The sequence below is a fragment of the Lactuca sativa genome, chromosome 8 (assembly GCF_002870075.4).
Source record: "Lactuca sativa cultivar Salinas chromosome 8, Lsat_Salinas_v11, whole genome shotgun sequence".
Taxonomy (NCBI): domain Eukaryota; kingdom Viridiplantae; phylum Streptophyta; class Magnoliopsida; order Asterales; family Asteraceae; genus Lactuca; species Lactuca sativa.
The window spans coordinates 83,649,832-83,674,164 of NC_056630.2; positions in this window are offsets into that span (position 1 = coordinate 83,649,832).

Below are 24,333 nucleotides of genomic sequence, written 5' to 3' on the forward strand. Positions count from 1 at the left end.
GCAACCCTAGAAATGATGGGTTTTAGCCATACGAACATTCCTATGTACACATGCAAACCCTAATGCTTGCATCTAGGTTTCTCTAATTAAACATGCATTGAATCCAAGACTTCTAATGGATAATAGAGTATAATAACAATAAGAAATTAGAATTAGAAGTTTACCTTGAATCACTTGCTTGATCTTCTTGTCCTTGGAGCTTTAGAGTCACAATTGTCACTCCTCTAATGGCTTACAAACACCAACTAGCAAGAGGATGATTTGAGAGAGAGGAGAGGGGATCAAAATCGGCTAGGGTTTCTTCTACAGCTTAGGTGCCGATTTCTCTTGACCCCTAGGGTCTATTTATACTAGTGAGGCTCCTAGGGTTTCACCCTTAAACCCTAATTGGATAACTTAGGCTGTAAGCAATCTAATACCCTAATTGATAAGCCCTTGGACGAATTCTAAGCCTATCCTAAGCCCTAGAAATTGTCCACCCCTTATCCATAAGGGATTATAGCCCAAAGTCCAACTATCATACAATTGACAGTTTATGCCCCTTTATTCAATTAATCTCTTTAAGTCACCAAATTTATTCTTAATTAATTTATGAGTTATATTAATCAAATAACAATGTTACTATTCCTTATATTATTCTCATAATATATTAATAATATTTCTTCTCTCACAATAAATCATCCTGTCAAGTTGCTATGGTGAAGGCAACCCAAAAGGACCATGCACAACCGGGTCAAATACTTGCCTAATATAGTTGCAGCCTTAGACACTATTCCAACAGTCTCCCACTTGGATAAGTCTAGTAACTATATACACAAGTATAATCCGATTAGCAATCGTAGCTCTCAAAGACGCTGTCAAACTCTGATCTAATCAATGTTGTCCTTTAGATAAAGGATCGTACAATCCTCTGTTAGATATCATGCTGACAATTCTATGGAACCAATTTGTCTAGCATTTGGTTTCTCTATCTCAGATTTATTCAACATAGAACTTAATCGAACACATCAATTCAGTTCTGACTGGGCCCGACACATAAGTCAAATCAAATCATCGAGCGGCCGAGATATCGCTTTTACCCTCTTAAGATAAAAGTAACAGATAAACTTCGACTTGTATGCATTTACTTATTCATTAATCAACTATACACAACAATGCGTTTTATAACATCAAGTTACTGATGGGGTTTCGCATTATCAATGTACAATCAATTAACAAATAACAAACCATATATCTTGGTTTTAAGACCATATGATATTATCGTCTTGCGATCACCCTTTTTATCACTATCCATAAGGTGATTCCTACAAGCACGGGTTTGTTCCAATGCTCAAAACCAGTTCATAAGCACTCATGAACGTTGCAACAACCTTTTGCTATGTCTAATACCATTTAGACAATCTACACACCAATTCATGACAATCTTCATTCATATCTACTTCAAACACATGAACGATTGTGGACAATTTGAATAATTCGATTATTCTTAATAAACTCAATTATTCTGGAAGTCAAAACATGCAAAGTGAAACAATAGTTAAACAATTAACATAAGACAGTAACATTACTCATAAATAATACTCTTTTATTTAATCATCAAACGTTAATTATATTTATCTATTACACGTTTCTACTACTGTCTAATCTATACTAATATCATCCTTCAGCCCAATACTCCTAGCATGCTGCAAGTGCTTAACCCTGCTCAGTCGCTTTGTAAGCGGATCTGCTGGGTTATCTTCTGATGATATCCTCTTCACCACGATTTGTCCTTCTTCTACTCGATGTCTAATAAAGTGATATTTTTTGTCGGTATGTCGGGATCTACCATGATCCCTCGGTTCCTTGGTCAAGGCAACCGCTCCTTCATTATCACAGAAAATCTCCATGGGCTCCTTTATGGCAGATACAACTCCAAGATCATTGATGAAGTTCTTCAACCATATTGCCTCTTTCGACGCTTCGCTCACTACAATGTACTCTGATTCACACATTGAATCAGCTACGGTTTCCTGCTTGGAACTTTTCCAAGTTACTGCTCCTCCATTCAGGGTAAAGACCCAACCCGACTGCGAACGGTAGTTGTCCCTGTCGGTCTGAAAGCTGGCATCACTATACCCTCGCACCCTCAAGTCATCACTCCCTCCAAGGACCAAGAACCATTCCTTCGTCCTCCGAAGGTACTTAAGGATATTCTTAACCGCAATACAATGGGCTCTGCGAGGGTTCCCTTGATATCTAGTAACCATGCTCAAAGCAAAGGCTACATCAGGGCGAGTATAAGTCATAGCATACATGATTGAGCCAACTGCGGAAGCGTATGGTACTCGGCTCATTTCTGCTATTTCAGCTTCGGTACTCGGACTTTGAGTCTTACTCAATTTGGCATTACTTTGTATCGGTAATTCTCCCTTCTTCGAGTTTTCCATACTAAAACGTTTCAGTACTTTATCTAAGTAAGTGTTCTGACTAAGTCCTATTAGTCTCTTACTTCGTTCTCTCACGATCCTTATTCCTAGAATATAGGAAGCCTCTCCGAGGTCCTTCATAGCGAAGCACTTCCCGAGCCAGGACTTAACCTCCTACAAATTCGGGACGTCGTTTCCTATGAGTAGTATGTCATCGACATACAGAACGAGGAAGCTTACTATAATCCCACTGGCCTTGACATATACACACGATTCATCTTCGCTTCGTACAAATCCAAACTCTTTGACTTTCTCATCGAAGCAAAGATTCCATCTGCGAGACGCTTGCTTAAGTCCATAAATGGACTTCTCAAGCTTACACACTCTATTTGGATGCTTCGGATCGACAAAACCCTCTGGCTGAGCCATGTAAACATCCTCAACCAACTTTCCATTAAGGAAAGTTGTTTTGACATCCATTTTCCAGATCTCATAATGATGAAATGCAACAATTGCTAGCATCACTCTAATAGATTTTATCTTCGCAACTGGTGAGAAGGTCTCATCATAGTCAACTCCGGGAGTTTGAGTAAAGCCCTTCGCAACCAATCGCGCCTTATATGTGTGTACGTTTCCATCCACGTCGGTCTTCTTCTTGAAGATCCATTTGCACCCAACGCTCTTACATCCGGGCACATTATCAACCAAATTCCAAACATGGTTGTCATACATGGACTGGATCTCGCTGTCCATTGCCTCTTTCCATTTCGCAGACTCCAGGCCTGCCATGGCTTCCTTATAGCTATTAGGTTCATCTAGATTTATTAGTGTACCATCACTAATATACGTATCCCCTTCGGTATTAATATGAAAACCATAAATCGTCCATCCCTTATCCATAAGGGATTATAGCCCAAAGTCCAACTATCATACAATTGACAGTTTATGGCCCTTTATTCAATTAATCTCTTTAAGTCACCAAATTAATTCTTAATTAATTTATGACTTATATTAATCAAATAACAATATTATTATTCCTCATATTATTCTCATAATATATTAATAATATTTCTTCTCTCACAATAAATCATCCTGTCAAGTTGCTATTGTGAAGGCAACCCAAAAGGACGATGCACAACCGGGTCAAATACTTGCCTAATATAGTTGCAGCCTTAGACACTATTCCAACAAGAAACCTTGGATCTATGTTTGACTAAGATACATGAAAATAATTATTTTTCCAAGGTTCTTATCCTAACTAGCATGGCATGGGGTACTTGAATCAAATAAAGCTAGTAGAATTACTTACCTTGTAGTTGAAGTTGATTGCTTGGAGTTTGAGAGCCTAGAACCAATAATGTGGATGCCTCAAATAGAAATCCCAAATCACCACAAACTTGGAAACTTGTGATAATAGTCACAACCTTTCTTGAAATCGGCCCTCGTAGTATACTGATCACACTTAGTGTGATTTCAAGAACTAAAGCCTCCTTTATATAGTGTGGTGGATTAGGGTTACATCCATGTAAATCCTAATACCCATGTCTTTTCATTTCCATGAGATCCACGGGTTAAAGCTCCATGGACTTTCCATACAATCCTAGCCCATTCCAAATAAGCATTAGCCCACACTATATAAATACATGAGCCCATATTTAATTAGTCATACTTTTGATCTCTAAATTAATTCTAGATTAATTATAGATCAACACTAATTAAATAATATGATTTTATATTAATATATTAGAACTTATAATATATTAATAAATCATAAATTATACTATTCTCAAAAGATTATCCATAAATTGTTCGGGTGAAGTGTAACCCAAATGGACCATGCCGGGTCGGGTCAAGTACATACCAAATATAGTTATGGACTTAGACACTATATCCAACAACTTTCTTAAATGCTTCGGCTTTCAAAGGGGAATCCTCAATCCAACCCTATTCCAAAGATCAAATGGAAAACATTTCATGCTTGTCCAAATTTATGTTGATGATATAATTTTTGGATCCACGGATTCATCTATGGTAAAAGACTTTGCTAAATTAATGATCAATCGATTCTAAATGAGTATGAATCGTGAATTTAGCTTCTTCCTTGGTCTCCAAGTCAAACAGACCAACTGAGGAATCTTTATTCATCAACAAAAGTACATTTATGAACTCCTCAAAAAGTACTCAATGGAAACCTGTGCCTCAGCCAAGGTACCCATGGGCTTCGGTCACAAAATCTTCTCATACCCATCTGGTGTTGCAGTTGATGAAAAGAAGTACAGAGGAATTATTGGATCGTTACTCTATCTTACCACAAGTCATCCGGACATCATGTTTTCTACTTGTCTTTGTGCCAGATTTCAAGTCAATCCAAAAATGTCATATCTTTTGGCTGTAAAACAAATATTCCGATATCTCAAAGGGATCAAGGGTCTTGGAATCTGGTACCCAACGAGAGTTTTCTACTTCAAGCCTACTCAGATTTGAACTATGGTAGTCTTTAATTGGATAGAAAAAGCACATTAGATGAATGTCAATTTTTAGGAGGTCGATTGGTTGGTTGGTCATCCAAGAAGCAAAACTGCATTGCTCTCTTAACGGCCGAAGCGGAATACATTGTTGCTGCTAGTTGTACCTCTCAGGTACTCTAGATGAAATCTCAACTTATGGATTATGGCTACTGCTTTCAACGCATTCTGATCTATTATGATTCTCAAAGTGCAATTGCAATCTCGCACAACCTAGTTCAGCACTCCATGACGAAGCACATTGATATACGGTACCATTTCATAAAAGATCATCTTTTAAATGGCAATATTGAACTCATTTTTATTCCATCTGACGATGAAATTGTTGGTGTCTTTACTAAGGCATTAGACGAAACTAAGTTCAATGGTTTTCTGAACAAAATGGGTATGGTGATACGTAATCCTCAATTCTTTCAAGAGCTATGTACTCTCAGATGGAAACATCAGGAAGTCTAGTTGGTTCTGAAGCAAAATCACTTTACACATCGAAACTATTATCTTTCAAAATAATCAGGATCATTTTTTTGTGTCTTTTTGTCTAACCTTCAATCTCAGTGCAAGATAGAAAGCTCCAAATTCTATTGCCATTCAAAGACCAATATAGTTACATTAGTAATAAGATTATCTCGGAAGATACCTCATAATGTGATCCTGGAATTCAAATCCGGAAAGGTACTATATTTTGAACTCTGAAAGAATTTCAAATTTCACTCTGGAAAAATTTCTTCAATCTCACTTTGGAAGCTTTTCAAATTGTGCTCCGGAAATTCTTTCAAGATGTACCTCAGATCATCTTAATGATCATTCCGGAATTTTAAAATTTTGGTCCAGAACTTTTAAAAACTTGCTCTGGAACTTCAAGATATCACTCCAGAATTTCACCTCAAAATCTCACTCCAGACTCTTTTTAAACTTGTTTTCCGTAACCTTTTTTTTAAACCTTGTTCCGAAACTTTTCAAGTTTTTTTGGACTCTTTTTCAAACCCACTTCACTCCGAAACATGGTTCATACTGTTTGGAACTCACTGGTTCCAAAATCAAACATGTTGAATTCCAAAGGTTTTCTAGGTGAAACGTTTTCTAACGGTAACTTCTCAAGATCCTTATCGTGTACTCCTTGAAATCCATGCCACATTTGCACGATTCATAAAGCAAACATCCCATCGTTGTTTGCCTTTTCCATTTCCAACTTCCTTCCATCGAAACCTTTCGTCATCATAGGTCAACTCAACCCAAAAAGGCAAAACATTAAATGCTACTCGTTTCCAATTCAGATTTAATCATTACAGTTTCTAACCCGACCCGTTTCCATCACCTATATACCCGTTTCCATCACCTATATAAGCCTCTTTAAACCCTCATTCATCTCTTTACGCACAAAAATTCCTTAAAACCCTCATATCTCCTTTTGTGTTCTTGTGTTTTTCAAGCTTTCATCGTATCTTCAACAATGGTGTCTTCTTCTCCTCCCAAAATTGCTCAAACTACTCCCAAAGTCACCAAATCCATTGCCAAGAAAAAATCGTCCAAGCGATCCTCATCGTCAATGTGGACTGAACCTTTCCTAAGGGATACTACATAGCTTTTTTCACTAAATCCAATGGATTTTGATGAAGCCCCCAGGGTGATGATTGAGTTCATTGATCATCATCCCATCTCCATCCCTCTCACAAAAATCCCAGAACCACCTATTCCACTTAAACTTCTCCACATAACATTCACAAGGATCAAGATCGATAACGATGTTCTTGAAAAAAAATCACCGGTGATCGCATTGTGCCAATCCACAAGTCGACATTTCTCAAAGAAATCGGAGTGAAGGAAAACGTCAAAGATTTCAAGGTTCAAGAACCCACCGCTAAGGAGTTTCAACAATTCTTGAACCACATCGGATATGATCAATAGTATAAGGCGAAGCAGTTCAAAAAATCCGCCGTTTCCGGCCTGTGGACCGTTCTGATGCACTTTATTATCCGTGGGCTGTCCGGAAAGCATGGAGATACAGACACACTGAGCAAGGACTAGTTGTATGTCGTTCACAACATCTTCTCCGGAAAAGACAATTTAGTTGATCTTCCTGAAGTGCTCTGGCAAGACTTCCGGAAGTTTGCCATTAACCACAAAGAGAATGAGATTTCAAGCCCTAGGTTTTGGGCCATGACGATCCAAGAACTCTATAGAGAAAGGTCCAAACCTATCCCAATTGCTACAATTCCGAAAGAGGTGTATGTCTCTTTCAAAACTATGAAGCATTATCGCATTCCGTTCCAATCCTCATTTGGAGAAACTAGACGCTTATCGGAACATATGTTGGCCATAATACCTTCCAGATCCATTCATTTAAAACACCATTTGGAGACATCGGTTGTGTATGACACTAGAAAACTTTGTTGAATGTATGTGATCGTAGAAAAAATCCGATCACTTATACGATCACATTTTTTGGTTATGTGATCCAGATATGGCCTTTTTCACGTACACGAAAGTCCTCCGATATTTTGCATAGTTTCCGGAAGATTTTGAATATACTCAATCGGAGTTACAAGTCATTAGATATAGTTAAAGTACTAACATGTGGTCAAAGTTGCTAGTAACATCCTTTAGACTTCAGATTGTAGCAATCTATCTTCGTATGATCAATTCGATCGAATGTTTCTTCACCAAAACATCTCCCAAGAATTCCTCAACATCATCCTTCAGTTCCAATTGCATTTAGGCTCCACCTATGCATCAAACTACTTCCAAAGTACTACTCCACTCGAACTATCTGAAAATGACACAAAAATGCTAACAGTTCGGGAATTCTGATAAAAGACACGAGTTCAACATTATTTAAACTAATTAATGGCAAATGTACAATATATGATGCTAAATGCTAGTAAAAAATACCCTAAAGATGCATAAAATGGTATCTATCAAATCTCCCCATGCTTGAACCTTACTTTCTCTCAAGTAAGAAAAGGTTAAACATTATAAACAAATAGAAAGATGTAGATGACCTAAAAAGAATTTAGAATAAAATAAAGGAAAATGAAAATACTCCACTCTTTTTTTCTTCACATGATCAAATTTCATAACGACGAAGCTCTAATGAAATCACTAACAAGACAACAGTCTCAAAACCTTATTGCAGATTCAAATATCATATTTGTAAAAATTCATTTTGTGAAAACAATGTATTTGTAAAAATAATTTCACGAAAATTCGTTAATAAAAACTTAGATTGACCGACCCCTCCTTTTTTCTGAACTCGTCCAGTAAACACAGTAAGCTCCATTATGGACAGAAAATCCAAGCTAACACCTATGATTCCACTATTCGAGGGATCAATCTAATTATACAACACATCTTCTTTGTCTTGATTAACTCTTCAGATTTAACTCGTTTGGTTCTTGATTACGACTTGAACTTGACTTGGATTTAACTTTGAATTTCATATTTCTTCAAGTTGTTTGATGTACCATTTCTAACATATATATTGATTGGGCATGGACTTCACTTTAGGGCCCACCATAGCTTCAATATTTATGTTAAGAATAAAACTTGAATGATCGATAGATTCAAACAGGTAAAAGAATCAAGAACACATCAAGATGATCAAAGTATGTTGAATGATTAATATGCACAACCAGATAAGAGCTCGATGAAGAAGTGCTACTGTAAAGGCTGTGTAGGATTTACAAGATTGACAAAATGATGATTACAAGATATGATCCATGCATGCACCTTAAATAGTAAAACCCTAAAAATAAATAACGGATGGACAGGCCCAACCCGGATAAAAAACATACTAAACTATAAATACACAATGACACAACACTTAAAGGCCTAACAATCTCCCCATTTGTGTCAATTGAGGCAGGAGACCTTCACTGTGGAGTTCACTTTTGTACTTCAAAGAGCTTTAGAATGACACTAAGAAGAGCCCTGCAAACCTGGATATACCACATGATTATATCGAAGAATCCCCTCTTATCCTCTTTATGATTCTCTTTCCATTTATCCATAAACTCTAGTATGTACTGCAGGCCTGAAGCGGTGTAAAGATGCTTATCAGCAAGATAGAAACAGACTTTATGAAAATTAGCATTAGTTCTCTCTTTCATTCGAAATGCTACGCACCATCCATCCTTCCGTATTTTCCCCAGCTTCATTTTATCAAAATATTCTGGAGCTTCCTTGGGGAGCACAGACGAGCTCTTTCGTAGAACGGATGCGATTTCAACATCCATTTTGCCAACCACTTGAATGTATGAGATTAACATTCGTTTGAGATGAGCAACAACGGGATTGTACTTCTGTTCATCTTTGAGCAACATGTTGAACGGGTTCAGGCAAAGCAGATCTGTAAGTCTAAATTCGCATACCTGACTCATAGAACCTGTAGAAACGTTAAAGCGAGTATTTAGGAGGTTATCGTATTCGATTGGACCTGAAAGCTTCACGGTAATTATCTTCTTTGCACTCCAGGTTTCTTACTGAGGTTTCATGTGCTTTAAGTAGAAGGAGAATAGAAAACGGTCAGCACCGCTGTCTGTCAGACGGACGTTCACAACTTTGACGAAGCTACGATACTTAAAGGGTTTCGGAGTGATTGGAAGATCCAGTTGGGAATCTTGTGTGTTCAGCAATTCGTAAGACATAACAAGCTCTAACCAATATTGGCTAGGAATGTCTATATCCTCGCTCATAATTCGCTCCAAAGTCTAGAATGTAAATAAAAGCTTTCGAGTTTCCAAAGTGACTTGAGCTTCTCTTTCAGCCTTCTCTTTCTCTTCTACTTCTCTCACAATTCTATTATGCTCATCAATTTGAGCTTCACGAGCCTTCCTTCGTTTTAGCTCATGCTCATTTGGCTCTTCTTCTTCACTATCATCAATGCTTCTTTCATTAATGAGCTTTTCTTTGCCTTTCGAACCTGAAGCTACATTAACATTTGGTTCATTTTTTGACTTTGGATTAATAGTTGGCTTCATAGTTGTATCTGTCGGTTTCGAGGTTTCTTTCTTTGATTGCTACATAGTTTCTCCCCCTTGTTTTAGAAGTGAGCTTGACTTCGAAACACCCTCAAGCCTATTCAACATTTTTAACATATGCCTAAGTTTCTCAGCCAGATGCTTCTTAACAGTGATCATGATCAGAGTCATGAGTCTCGATTATGTCAGAGAGTTAAGAGTTCACATCTGAAATACAACTCTTCATAACAACCTTTTCAGATAAGACTTTGTTAATCTGTTTCTCAGCTTGTTCTAGCTTGACAGTCAGAACCTTCACTTTTTCTCTCTTGACTGCAAGCTTAACCATAATTTTGTTCTCCATAGCCAAGTCTTCATGAAGCTTGTCTATTTTGGAAGAGATGGAGGAGTTGAGCTCAAAGTTGTCGGATTGGATGTCAGTGCGAACTTCCTCGAGTTTATCCTTCTCTGTGCGAGGAGTTGATCCAAGACTGGAAATTATGGCATTCACCTTCGCAATATTTGTTTAAAAAGAGTTCTGAAAGGTTCTCATGAAGGATCGAGCATCAGTAATTTGTTTATCGACTTTTTTGGTCGTTTCTTTACATACCGAAGCTGAAGCCTCAACAACTTGATTGGTCTTATCAAGGTTTGTAGAATGTTCCTTCGTTAATGTTTCAAAGAGCGCCTTGAAGTTTTCCTGTGAGTAGTCACTCCGAGAGGTTGATTTAGTGGACTCAATTAAGGAATCCAACTTATCAGATAATGCTTTTAATTGCCCTCTGATGACTGGAGCTTCATCATCACTTTCTGTCTGGATATTGAACGGACTGTAGGTGAAACCTCCGAAATCTTCTTCATCATCACCATAAATAGTGTTTAGGTCGTCTTGGCATAGTGGTGAGATGGGTGGTGTGGAATGACCAAGTGTGAAACCTAAAGCCCCTGCCCCCGCATCAAATGCATTGACAGACACTGGAGGTTCACTAGTGGGAGTGGTTTGGTTGTTGTTGAATCTGTAAACAGTGGGGTTGATTATACGAGAGAAGTTTGAGTCTGTGAAACCCCCATAGATACAGGTGGGCGAGGATCAATATTAATCGGAATGGAGACAGTAGAGGTGGGTGAAGGAACGGAGAAATCCTGGAAAAAATCATCTCTTATCGGAACAGAGGTAGGTATTTGAAAAGTTACCTCAGGATTAGAAGTGTCTGTCTACGAGACTTACGGTTGCGAAGTAGCAATAATATCATCATGATCGTTGTGAACATCTTCTTGAACTGGAATATCCAAAACCATATTGGACTGCGAGTCTTCGTGGTCACATGGCGTGGGAGTACGTGGGATGCGAGCCACTCGCTTAACCTTCTTCTTTTAGGTTTGGGCTAGTTCAGATGGACCAACTTTCACACCGATGTTCTTCCCGCCCTTCTTTGGTTTGTCTTCTTCTTCTTCTTCTTCAAGGACCTATCGTACTTCATCGGTAATTGTGCGAAGGTTGGAGACTGGCAGACTACGATAGGTTCGCATAACTTCACTCGTTGTCGGTATGTTGCGAAGCATTGCCTCAGGGATTGAGCCAATGAATGAAAATTTGGAAGTATTAACCAAGATTATGTTGGTGGTGTGGAAGATCTGAATAACAGCCATACACAAATCTTCTAGAACCGGGATGTTAAGCCGATCAATGACCCTTTGAACCACTTGAGTCCAAAAATGAGCATAGGAAATATCGTTGTGTCGTGTAGTCAAACGGGTACTTTGGAGCAATTGAGCCCAAAGCACCGAACCATAATCAAGGTTGATTTCTAAAAATATACCATACATAATCATCATGAAGAGTTTGTTGGTATAATTAGAACTGGTAACCCTCTAAGAGAAACTTTTTAAGATGAGGGTGAACAGTATATTCCACATCGGCAAAAAATTAGGCTTCTTGAACTTTGAGACAACAGTCAAAACTTCCTTGTATCCCATCTAGTAAAACATCTCCACGATGGAAGAGTTGGAGAGATACTCAGGGTCAACTAGGGCACGAACTTGAGCAAGCCCTAGCAAGCTACAAAATCGTGATTTAATGATTTGGGTTTTCTTGTTAAAGATTTCGAATGTAATCATTTCCTCACCTTTTTGGTAGCTAGCTGTTGAATAGGACTTGGATAGATGAACCACGAGAATGATTTCCGATTTCATCAGTGCTATCACCAGTGGGGAATATCAAAGACACTCAACAAGAGGTTGAAGAAAAACGTCATACTTGGCCGGATCAAGGTCCAAAATGAGATTCTGTTTAACTTGATGTTGAGAATGGATGATTGCGCCATTTGTTCTGCGACAGAGGGGATTTTTGATGAAGTTGCCATGGATGCTTGATGAAGACAATGATGGACAGTAAAAGAGTAATCTTAGGGAGGATTTTGGTTTCTTTTGAAAGTGGTAAGTAATATAGAATCGTCAAAATCCTTTTATACCGTATAGTAAGAGAGAGAAATCTGACGGTTGGTTGCATCGATTATTGAAAAGTTGACTAAAAACGCGTGAGTGACAGTTGTGATGCGAGATAAAGTGTGTCATTCGGCGTGACATCCACGTCAGTTTCAAATTTTCACGAGCCAAAATTAATTTTATCCATTAATATTTCGTTTCAGTTACGCCCTTTCGCAGATGATTCAGTTATGAACTTTCACAATTAATCTCCATCAATAATTCTGCGAAACTAAAAGCGATCATGAGTACCACGAACCAGACTTTGGAAAATCACAAGGATCTTCGTGCGAGAGTGTGTCAAAGATAAAGAAATAAATCAAAATGATTCTATGGGATTCTCGTCATGTCTATTAATACATGAAGCAGATGGATCCCGGGCAATGATATCTTCCTTCGGAGCCAAGAGAGACTCTAAAGTGTCTGTGTGGTGTCCCGTTGAATTACGATTATCTGTTTGTTTAAAAAATGTGAAAGGCTTCTTTTCAGTAAGTTTAAAGGGTGGTTTCATCTTCAACCAAACTACGAAACTTCACATAAGTTTGGACATTAGGTTGAAGTACCTGTCTGACTAGTGTAGCCATAAGAACAAGTATGTTTTGGAATTATTTTAAGTGACTTGGATAAGTATAGAAATCTGAAGAAAAAAATGGATCTATTGGGAAGAAACGTCTTAGGACTAGAACATTTCATTAAGATCACACAAAAAGAAAAAAAGATTTCATGGTACTGACCACGAAGGTGGATATTCATTAATTCCTTGGTGAATAAGCTAAAACATTTAAATTGTTCACCGTCAATTCGTAAATATCTGTTGGATTTTGGGTTTCAATCAATTCGTGGTGATAACGAATTTAAGATCATAAACACATAATTTTTTGTAACCATAAACCTCAATGGTAATATCAGAGAGTCTCAAGGGTTACATTTATGAATGCGAAAGTGATGGAGAAGTAGTAGGAGGTGGTTCCAAAGAAATAATGTACCTCTGCTATGCGAAAGTGACCAAGCAATTAACTCTTAACTCAATGTGAGAAGAGTAAGGTAGCTCATGACTTATGTGAATAAACAACCTAATTGGGAAGAAACGATTGGTGTTATCGATTCATTAAGGCTTCAACATAGAGTCTTTGAGGCTTTGGACTACATGCAACAACATGCTTCTAGGGACACTTAACTAGTGCATAGATTAGGAAATTTATACCTGCCCCATCATTCATAATTGAGATCACCAAGATATTAGCCTTCAAACTTGCTCAATTATCTAATATTTTTGGTATTTTTGATTATTTTACGAAAAGAAATAAATGATGAAAATAAAGAAAATATTTTTGAATTTTTGTGTTTTCTGAAAATGAAATAAAAACAGAAAGCAATAAAATATTTTTGAATTTTCAATTTTCTGAAAAAAAAAACAGAATAAAATAAATATTTTTGGATTTTTGATTTTCTGAAAAAGAAATAAAAACAGAACAAGTAAAAAGAAATAAAGAAAATGTACAAAGTATACATGAAGTCCCGAACCACAAATGAACAGTAGACTGCGAGTTACTATGAACATTCGCACTGATTCGCAGTGTGAACACTTGACTACGAATTACTGCAAGCGTTCGCACCAATTCGCAGTGCAACCAAAACTTTATGAGTGCGAATGTGGTTTCGGAACAGATTCAGCCTCTATCATTCCTAAGCCTTGAAGAATGCGTTTAAAGGTTTGCTCAGGCAAGGGTTTCATGAAGATTTCGGCCAGTTGATCAGAAGATCTAACAAAGTGTATCTCGACTTTTCCATCTTTCACATGATCTTTGATGAAGTGATACCTCATTGCGATGTTTTTGGTCTTTGAATGTTGCACTGGGTTGTGACAAATGCTAATGGCGCTCTTAGAATCGCAATACAAAGGGATTCTCTTCATATTTATGCCATAGACATGAAGTTGACTTTGAATCCATATTACTTGTGAAGTATAGGAGGCAACGGCTATGTATTATGCTTTAGTAGTTGATAGGGAGACACAAGTTTTCTTTTTAGATTGCCAACTTACGAGTTTGCCATCAAGGAATAGGCATCCTCCTATTGTACTCTTTCGATCTAAACTGCAACCTCCAAGATCAACATTCGAAAATGCTTGCATAAAGAAAACTGAACTTGAAGGGTACCATATTCCTATCGAGGATCTTTGTTTGAGATACCAGAAGATATTCTTAACAACAATCATGTGGGGTTCGTGAGGATTCTCTTGAAACCTGGCACAATAGCAAACAGAAAACATGATATTTGGACGACTAGTTCTTAGATACATCAATGAACCTATCATTTGACGATATAGTCTCATATCAACAGCAAGTTTGTCCAGAGATGTTGTTAGTTTCGTTCCAAATGCCATTGGAACCTTCACCTTCGAATCTCCCACCATTCCAAACTTAGAGAGTAAGGTCTTTGTATAAGCCTCTTGATTGATAAAGATACCTTCCTGACTCTGTCTTATATTCAAACCAAGGAAAAAGTTCATCGAACCCATGGAGCTCATCTCAAACTTAGTTTCCATCAACTTTTAGAACTCATCAGTTAAGTTGGGGTTAGTAGATCCGAAGATGATATCATCAACGTAAATTTAGACGGTCATCAAGTGGTCACCATCTTTCTTGTGAAAGAAGGTTGGGTTGACCAATCCTTGTTTAAATTTAGCCTATTTTGAAAAGCCAGTAAGAGTTTTGTACCAGGCTCTTGGAGCTTGCTTTAGACCATAAACTGCTTTGTCCAGAATGTCACAATGATTGGGATATTTTCGTTTATAAACCCTGGTTGTTGTTCGACATATACTGTTTCTTCTAGTTCCTTGTTCAGAAAGACACACTTGACATCCATCTGATATACTTCAAAGTTCTTGTGTGCTGCGTTTTCTAGAAAGATGCGAACATACTCCAACCTTGCAACTGGTGTGAAGGTTTCTTCGTAGTCAATGCCTTCTTCTTGGCAATACCCCTTAACAACTAATCGTGCCTTGTTTGTTATCACATTTCCTTCTTTATCTAGCATGTTACGAAACACCCATTTTAGACCAACAATAGATGCCTCCTTTGGAGTGGGAATATGTATCCATACCTAGTTTCGTTCAAATTCATTGAGCTCCTCCAGCATTGCTTGCACCCAATCTGAATGATCAAGAGCAATTTGAACATGCAATATTCCACTTTAGAGTATAATGCAGTTCGCTTCGACTTTTGTTGTGCTCTCGTAAGAACTCCTAAAGAAGAATCTCTTGTTACTTGAGTTTTTGGATGATATCTAGTCCATTTGGTCAAAGGAGGATAATTAGGATCATATGTTGGATCCAGTTTTGCATTTACATCTTTAAACTCTGACTGCACATCCAAATCATCATTCACATTTTCATTCTCCCCCTCGAATGATGTATGCTCTACTTCTGCATTCAGCATAGGATTCTCCCCCTGGAGAGGACTTTCGTGGGTCACTTGAGCAGTTGAATGCGCCCCGTAAAGTGTGTATCATGTGTGGAGGTTGATGTAGAACTCTCCCCCTGCGGTGTAGCATTCACAGCTTTTGATTGAGATGTAATTTCAAAGTTTTTTGGAGCGGGGTGCTCGTGTTCCATATCTTTTGCAGCAGCATCAATGATTTTTTTCAGTTCGTTTTCCTTGTTGTCTTCTACTTTCGATTATGAGGAGATTTCCTTTTCTGGTTCGTTAAAGAGGTGCACGAATTCCTCATAAAGGCTAGACAAGGGAATTGTCATCAGATTTTTCACGGGAAAGATTTCCTCTGATCGGGAATCGACCTTTTGATACTTTTTTAAAATAAGTGTCATCAAAGGTGACATAGTAGGTCTCCTTTATTCTTTTTGATCTTTAGTTTAGAATCTGATATGCCTTCGACGTTAAAGAATACCCCAAGAAAATTTCTTCGTTAGCTTTCGCATCGAATTTGTTCCTTTGTACCTTAGAGTTAAAGATGAAGCACCTGGAACCAAAGACATGGAAAAACTTGACATTAGGTTTTCTATTATTCAATATCTCATAGGGAGTGACAGAGAATCACTTATTGAGGATTGATCGATTTTGGGTAAAACAGGTTGTTCCAATAGCAACCGCCCAGAAGTAAAGCGGTAGATTCACAAATTCAGCATGGTTATCGCAGCTTCGCACAACGAGCGGTTTTGTCTTTCAACGGCCTCATTTTTTTGAGGAGTATAAGGATCCGAGAAGTTGTGAGTTACTCCTTTCATAGTAAGAAATTCTTTAAACGCTTGGTTTTTGGATTCCAAACCATTGTCACTGAAAATGTTATGAACCAACTTTCATAGTTGTCTCTCGATCTGCTTTAATAAATCCTTGAGCTTGGGAGTGACTTCTGATTTCTGCTTAAGAAAATGATCCCATGTAAATCTAGAAAAAGCATCAACAATTACAAGTATATCTTTGTTACCACTGATGCTTTCAATCGCAGAAGGACCACAATGGTCTATATGCAAGAGTTCAAGTGGTTCTATGACTTTCGTATACACAATTGTTGGACGACTCTTCCTGCTCTGTTTCCCTATTTTGCAGGCTGCATAAAGATGTCCTTTATCAAACTTCAAGAGAAGAATCCCTCGCACATGATCACCAAGAACAAGTTTATTGATGTCTTTGAAATTAAGGTGCGAGAGTCTTGATGGGTTTTAGCCATAAGAACTTTCCTATGTGCTCATGCAAAACCCTAATGCTTGGATCTAGGCTTTCTAATTAAACATGCTTTGAATCCAATATTTCTAATAAATAATTAGGTATAAGAACAATACAAAATCAGATCTAGAAGTTTACCTTTGAATCTCTTGTTTGATCTTGTTGTCTTGGAGCTCTAGAGTCACAATTGTCACTTGGATAAGTCTAGCAATTATATGCACAAGTACAATTCGATTTGCAATCGTAGCTCTCAAAGACGCTGTCAAACTCTGATCTAATCAATCTTGTCCTTTAGATAAGGGATCGTACAGCCCTCTGTTAGATATCATGCTGACAATTCTATTGAATGATTAGTCTAGCATTTAGGTTTCTCGATCTCCGATTTATTTGACATAGAACTTAATCGAACACATCAATTCAGTTCTGACCGGGCCCGGCACATAAGTCAAATTAAATCATCGAGTGGCCGAGATATCGCTTTTTCCCCTCTTAGGATAAAAGTTACAGATAAACTTCGACTTATATGCATTTACTTATTCATTAATCAACTATACACAACAATGCGTTTTATAACACCGATTTACTGAGGCGTTTTCGCATTATCAATGTACAAATCAATTAACAAATAACAAACCATATATCTAGGTTTTAAGAATATATGATATTATCGTCTTGCGATCACCCTTTTATATCATATTCCATAAGGTGATTCCAGCAAGCACGGGTTTGTTCCAATGCTCAAAACCAGTTCATAAGCACTCATGAACGTCACAGCAACCCTTTGGTATGTCTAATACCATTTAGACAATCTACGCGCCAATTCATGACAATCTTCATTCATATCTACTTCCAACATATGAACGATTGTGGACAATTTGAATAATTCGATTATTCTTAATAAACTCAATTATTCTGGAAGTCAAAACATGCAAAAATGAAACAATAGTTAAACAATCAACATAAGATAGTAACATTACTCATAAATAAAACTCCTTTATTTAATCATCAAATGTTAATTACATTTATCTATTACACGTTTCTAATACTACCTAATCTATGCTAATATCATCCTTCAGCCCAATACTCCTAGCATGCTGCAAGTGCTTAACCCTACTCAGTCCCTTCGTAAGCGGATCTACTGGGTTATCTTCTGATGATATCCTCTTCACTATGAGTTGTCCTTCTTCTACAAGATGTCTAATAAAGTGATATTTTCTGTCAGTATGTCTAGATCTACCATGATCCCTCGATTCCTTGGTCAAGGAAACCGCTCCTTCATTATCACAGAAAATCTCCATGGGCTCCTTTATGGCAGGTACAACTCCAAGATCACCAATGAAGTTCTTCAGCCATATTGCCTCTTTCGACGCTTCGCTTGCTGCAATGTATTCCGATTCGCACGTTGAATCAGCTACAGTTTCCTGCTTGGAACTTTTCCAAGTCACTGCTCCTCCATTCAGGGTAAAGACCCAGCCCGACTGCGAACGGTAGTTGTCCCTATCGGTCTGAAAGCTGGCGTCACTATACCCTCGCACCTTCAATTCATCACTCCCTCCGAGGACTAAGAACCATTCCTTCATCCTCTGAAGGTACTTAAGGATATTCTTCACCGCAATGCAATGAGCTCTGCCAGGGTTCCCTTGATATCTACTAACCATGCTCAAAGCAAAGGCTACATTAGGGCGAGTACAGGTCATAGCGTACATGATTGAGCCAACTACGGAAGCGTATGGTACTCGGCTCATTTCTGCTATTTCAGCTTCGGTACTCGGACTTTGAGTCTTACTCAACTTGGCATTACTTTGTATCAGTAATTCTCCCTTCTTCGATTTTTCCATACTAAAACATTTTAGTACCTTCTCTAAGTAAGTGTTCTGACTAAGTCCTATTAATCTCTTACTTCTCTCACTTACTATCCTTATTCCCAAAATATAGGAAGCCTCTCCGAGGTCCTTCATAGCAAAGCACATCCCGAGCCAGGACTTAACTTCCTGCAGAGTCGGGATGTCGTTTCCTATGATTAATATGTCATCGACATATAGAACGAGGAAACTTACTATACTCCCACTTGCTTTGACATATACACATGATTCATCTTCGCTTCGTACAAATCCAAACTCTTTGACTTTCTCATCGAAGCAAAGATTCCATCTGCGAGATGCTTGCTTAAGTCCATAAATGGACTTCTCAAGCTTACACACTCTATTTGGATGCTTCGGATCTACAAACCCCTCTGGCTGAGCCATGTAAACATCCTCAACCAACTTCCCATTAAGGAAAGCGGTCTTGACATCCATTTGCCAAATCTCATAATCATGAAATGCGGCAATCGCTAGCATCACTCTAATAGATTTTATCTTCACAACTGGTGAGAAGGTCTCATCATAGTCAACTCCGGGAGTTTGAGTAAAGCCCTTCGCGACCAATCGCGCTTTATATGTGTGTACGTTTCCATCCACATCGGTCTTCTTCTTGAAGATCCATTTGCACCCAACGGTCTTACGTCCGGGCATATAATCAACTAAATTCCAAACTTGGTTATAATACATGGATTGGATCTCGCTATCCATTACCTCTTTCCATTTCACAGACTCCAGGCCTGCCATGGCTTCCTTATAGCTATTAGGTTCATCAAGATTTATTAGTGTACCATCACTAATATACGTATCCCCTTCGGTGGTAATATGAAAACCATAAAACTGGGGTTGAACTCTAACTCTATTGGAACGTCTAAGAGGTAAGGACTCGTCACTCGGTTAAACCGGAGTTTCCTCCTCGGGTTGAGTGCCAGCGGTAGAGGTTCCTTCATCTATCGACTCTTGAATCTCTTCAAGTTCGATTTGCCTCCCACTGTCTCCTTGGCCTATGAGTTCGCGCTCTCGGAAAACCCCTCTCCTTGCAACAAAGACAACATTGTCCTTCGGTCTATAGAAGAGATATCCAAAGGATTAAAGCGGGTAACCGATGAAAATACATCGCTCACTACGAGGTTCGAGCTTGTCATGAGTATCTCGTCTTACGAAAGCCTCGCAACCCCAAACCTTGATATGTGCCAACAAGGGAGCTTTCCCTGTCCACATCTCGTGAGGTGTTTTGGCAACCTTCTTAGTAGGGACTTGGTTAAGGATATGGGCGGCATTGTCTAAGGCATACCCCCAAAAAGAGATAGGTAGTGAAGCACGACTCATCATAGAGCGAACCATATCCAATAAGGTTCGATTACGCCTTTCTGCCACACCATTAAATTGTGGTGTCCTAGGTGGCGTCAATTATGAAACTATTCCACACTCCTTGAGATAATCGTGGAATACAAGACTTAGGTACTCTCCTCCTCGATCGGATCGAAGCATCTTGATTTTCCTGCCCAATTGATTCTCCACTTCATTCTTGAACTCTTTGAACTTTTCAAAAGTTTCTGACTTTTGCTTGATCAAATAGATATACCCATATATACTATAGTCATCGGTAAAAGTCACGTAGAAACGGTTCCCATCCTTCGTGGCTGATCTAAACGGTCCACATACATCGTTATGTATTAGGTCCAATAGACCCTCACCCCTTTCACACGTACTCGTGAAGGGTGACTTAGTCATCTTTCCAAGTAAACAAGATTCGCATGTGTCGTCTTCCCTAAGGTCGAATGACTCTAACACTCCATCCTTTTGGAGTTGGGCTATGCGTTTCTTGTTGACATGTCCAAGATAACAATGCCACAAGGATGCTCTATCCATACTATTGGAAGAATCTATGTTCAAAACATCATTTCCTAAGTTATCAACAACCATAACAGTTTCATATATTCCATTACATGGTATAGCTTCAAAATAAAAGACACCATTTAGATAAGCTACAATAGAACCATTCTCATTATTAAAAGAAAATCTAAAACCTTGTCTAAACAAACCATGAAATGAAATGATGTTTCTAGCCATTTCTGGAGAATAGCAACAATTGTTCAAATCTAAACTTAAACCATTCCTAAGCACTAAATAATACACTCCAATCTTGGTCACAGGCGATGATCTTCTGTTCCCCATGATTAGATTTATTCTTCCAGCCTCCACATCCCTATTTCTTCTTAGTCCCTGCACATTAGAACAAATGTGGTAACCACAACCGGTATGAAGAACCCAAGAAATAGCATGAGATGAATCGTTAGATTTGATTGTGTATATACCTGCGAAAGACGGCTTGATCTTTCCTTCCTTGATGGCTTGCAGGTACTCTGGGCAGCTTCTCTTCGAATGTCCTATCTTGTGACAGTGGTGGCACTCTGCCTCCTTCGGGTTAGGGCAGGGTTTAGCAGGATCAACTTTGGTCCCACTAGAAGAGGCACCATCTTGGGCTTTAACCTTACGATAGTTCTTAGACGAAGCCTTCCTATTCTTTCCCTTTCCTTGTCCAATGGACAAGACAGGAGCAGCGGGCGGATTGGGAGTTGGTGCAACAGACTTTTCCTTGAAGTTCCTCTCAGCGACCCTCAAGAGACCTTGGAGTTTGCTTAGGGTGACCTCCTCTTTGTTCATGTGGTAGGTCACCCTAAATTGATTGTAGCTCGGAGGCAAAGAGTGAAGCACCATGTCGATCGCCAAGTCTTCCCCAAAGTCAACATTCAACTTGCGAAGGTGGTCGACATACCTTTGCATCTTTTGCAGGTGCACGGTAAGAGACTCTCCATGACCCATCTTAGCGGAAATCATGTTAGTGAAAATCTCATAACGCTCTTGTATCGCATTTTGGTGGTATCTCTCCAATAAGTCTTGATGAATCTCGTACGGGTACATGTCCTCATAGGACTTTTGGAATTCGGAGTTCATGGTGGCTATCATGATGCAATGTACCTTCGTTGCATCGCGCTCATGAGTTTCAAAAGCAGTCATTTCAGCCGGAGTAGCGATTTCAGGGTTGATTTTCTCGAGCTTCTCATCGAGGACATACTCCTTATCCTCATAGGGAGCAATGATGCGAATGTATCTTATCCATTCGCTATAGTTCGTCCCATTGAAAGTGACCTTTTGACAAAGGCTCATCAATGTGAAAGAACTAGCAGCAGCGTTGTTTGTGTTCGACATCTACAAATAGAAAGGACAAAGATAGATTAGAATATGAATCCCTAATTATCACCCAATAAGAAAAATTAGGGCTAGGATCCAACAACAATATTTACATATTAGAAAAGGGATGCCGTAATCTAACATGCAAATAATATGAAGGTAAGTGAATGACGATTCACTAATTCTCCACCATAAAAACATAACTTTAAGTCCTAAATGTATTGAGAATTCCAAGGTTCGGATGAGATTCATTGAAACTATTCAATGGCATGTTTAAATCTCGATATGCCCCTCTTGTTTGTGACCGGGATACCGAGGATCACAAAGCGGGTATGAATTACCATGCAAATTCACATGGTGCCTTCATTGTAACGATCACCTATTCGATGTGCCGGTAAACCACACACACTCCATCGAACTATGATAAACAATGAATCACCCTTTGCCACCTTTGCTTAGAACCAATTAGTGTGCCGGTAAACCACACACGCTCCACTAACTTCTTAGCAAGGGTGCAAAGTGTAATTTCATGGGATTGCATCAATTCACTTTTCCTAAAGTAACTAAGATTGCGAAATTTTAAAAACATGTAGTTACTTTGTATTTCATATTATACTTCTAATGAGAGGATGAGGTTTCCCTATCCTACCCGTTCGGCTAACAACCCTCCACCGATCAAGCAAGCGGTGGGTGTGAGTGTACACCCATTAAGCGCCATTTTATAGGCCGCAACCTTATACCCACCTTATAGATCGGCTTCGTGAATGAGGCCTACTAACGGTAAGACTAGCATTTTAGTTATACATATATATATATATATATATATATATATATATATATATATATATATATATATATATATATATATATTAACCTTGTAATATTATATTAGTATAGGGTTTTATTTTAAACTTGTAAAATTCTAGGGTTTGAAATTTAAATTGTCTAAATTAAAACTTTTAATCACAAAACATAAATTTCAAAACTTAAGGACAAGTTTTAAACATTTAAAACATGGAGGATCAAATAGCAAATAATCTCAATTAACAATTAATTCCATAATTATCCATATTTGATTTATTTAATGATTTCTTGCAAGATAATTACCAATTTAATCAAAATAATTAATTAATTATCACATAAGGAAATTAAATATTTTATTAGTTGATAAATATCTTTAATTAGATCAAGATTATAGTCATATATATCAAAAAAAATCAGATTAAGGTTGATCTAATATGATAAAGGCAAGTTTTCATAAGATAAATATGAAAAAATCCCGAATCTGGCCCTTCCTGACGCTCGAACTCGTCGAGTCAGGCCAACTCGTCGAGTCCACCATGGGACTCATCGAGTTCATGACACAGAAACACAAAATTGGAAATTTGCAAACAAGATTCAAACAAACAAGCAACAATTTAATAGAAACCAATCTAGGCTCTGATACCACTGATGGGTTTTAGCCATAAGAACTTTCCTATGTGTGCATGCAAAACCCTAATGCTTGGATCTAGGCTTTCTAATTAAACATGCTTTGAATCCAAGACTTCTAATAACTAATTAGGTATAAGAACAATACAAAATCAGATCTAGAAGTTTACCTTTGAATCTCTTGTTTGATCTTGTTGTCTTGGAGCTCTAGAGTCACAATTGTCACCCCTCTAATGGCTTACAAACACCAACTAGCAAAGAGGATGATTTGAGAGAGAGGTTAGGAAGAAATCGGCCAGGGGTTCTCTTCTTTTGAAGCGATGTCGATTTCCCTTGCTCAAGGGATCTATTTATACTTGTAGACTCCTTAGGGTTTCACCTTTAAACCCTAGTTGGATAATCTTTCCTTAAAGCAATCCAAATCCTTACCTTAGATAAGCCTTGGACGATTTTGAGCTATCCTAAGCCCTAGAATCCGTCCATCCCTTATCCCTTAAGGATTTACAGTCTAAAGTGTAACTATCAAACAATTGACAGTTTATACCCTCTTATTTAATTAATCTCTTTAAGTCACCAAATTAATACTAATTAATTTATGACTTATATTAATCAAATAACAATATTATTATTCCTTATATTATTCTCATAATATATTAATAATATTTATTCTCTCATAATAAATCATCCTGTCAAGTTGCTATGGTGAAGGCAACCCAAAAGGACCGTGCACAATCGGATCAAATACTTGCCTAATATAGTTGCAGCCTTAGACACTATTCCAACAAGTCTTC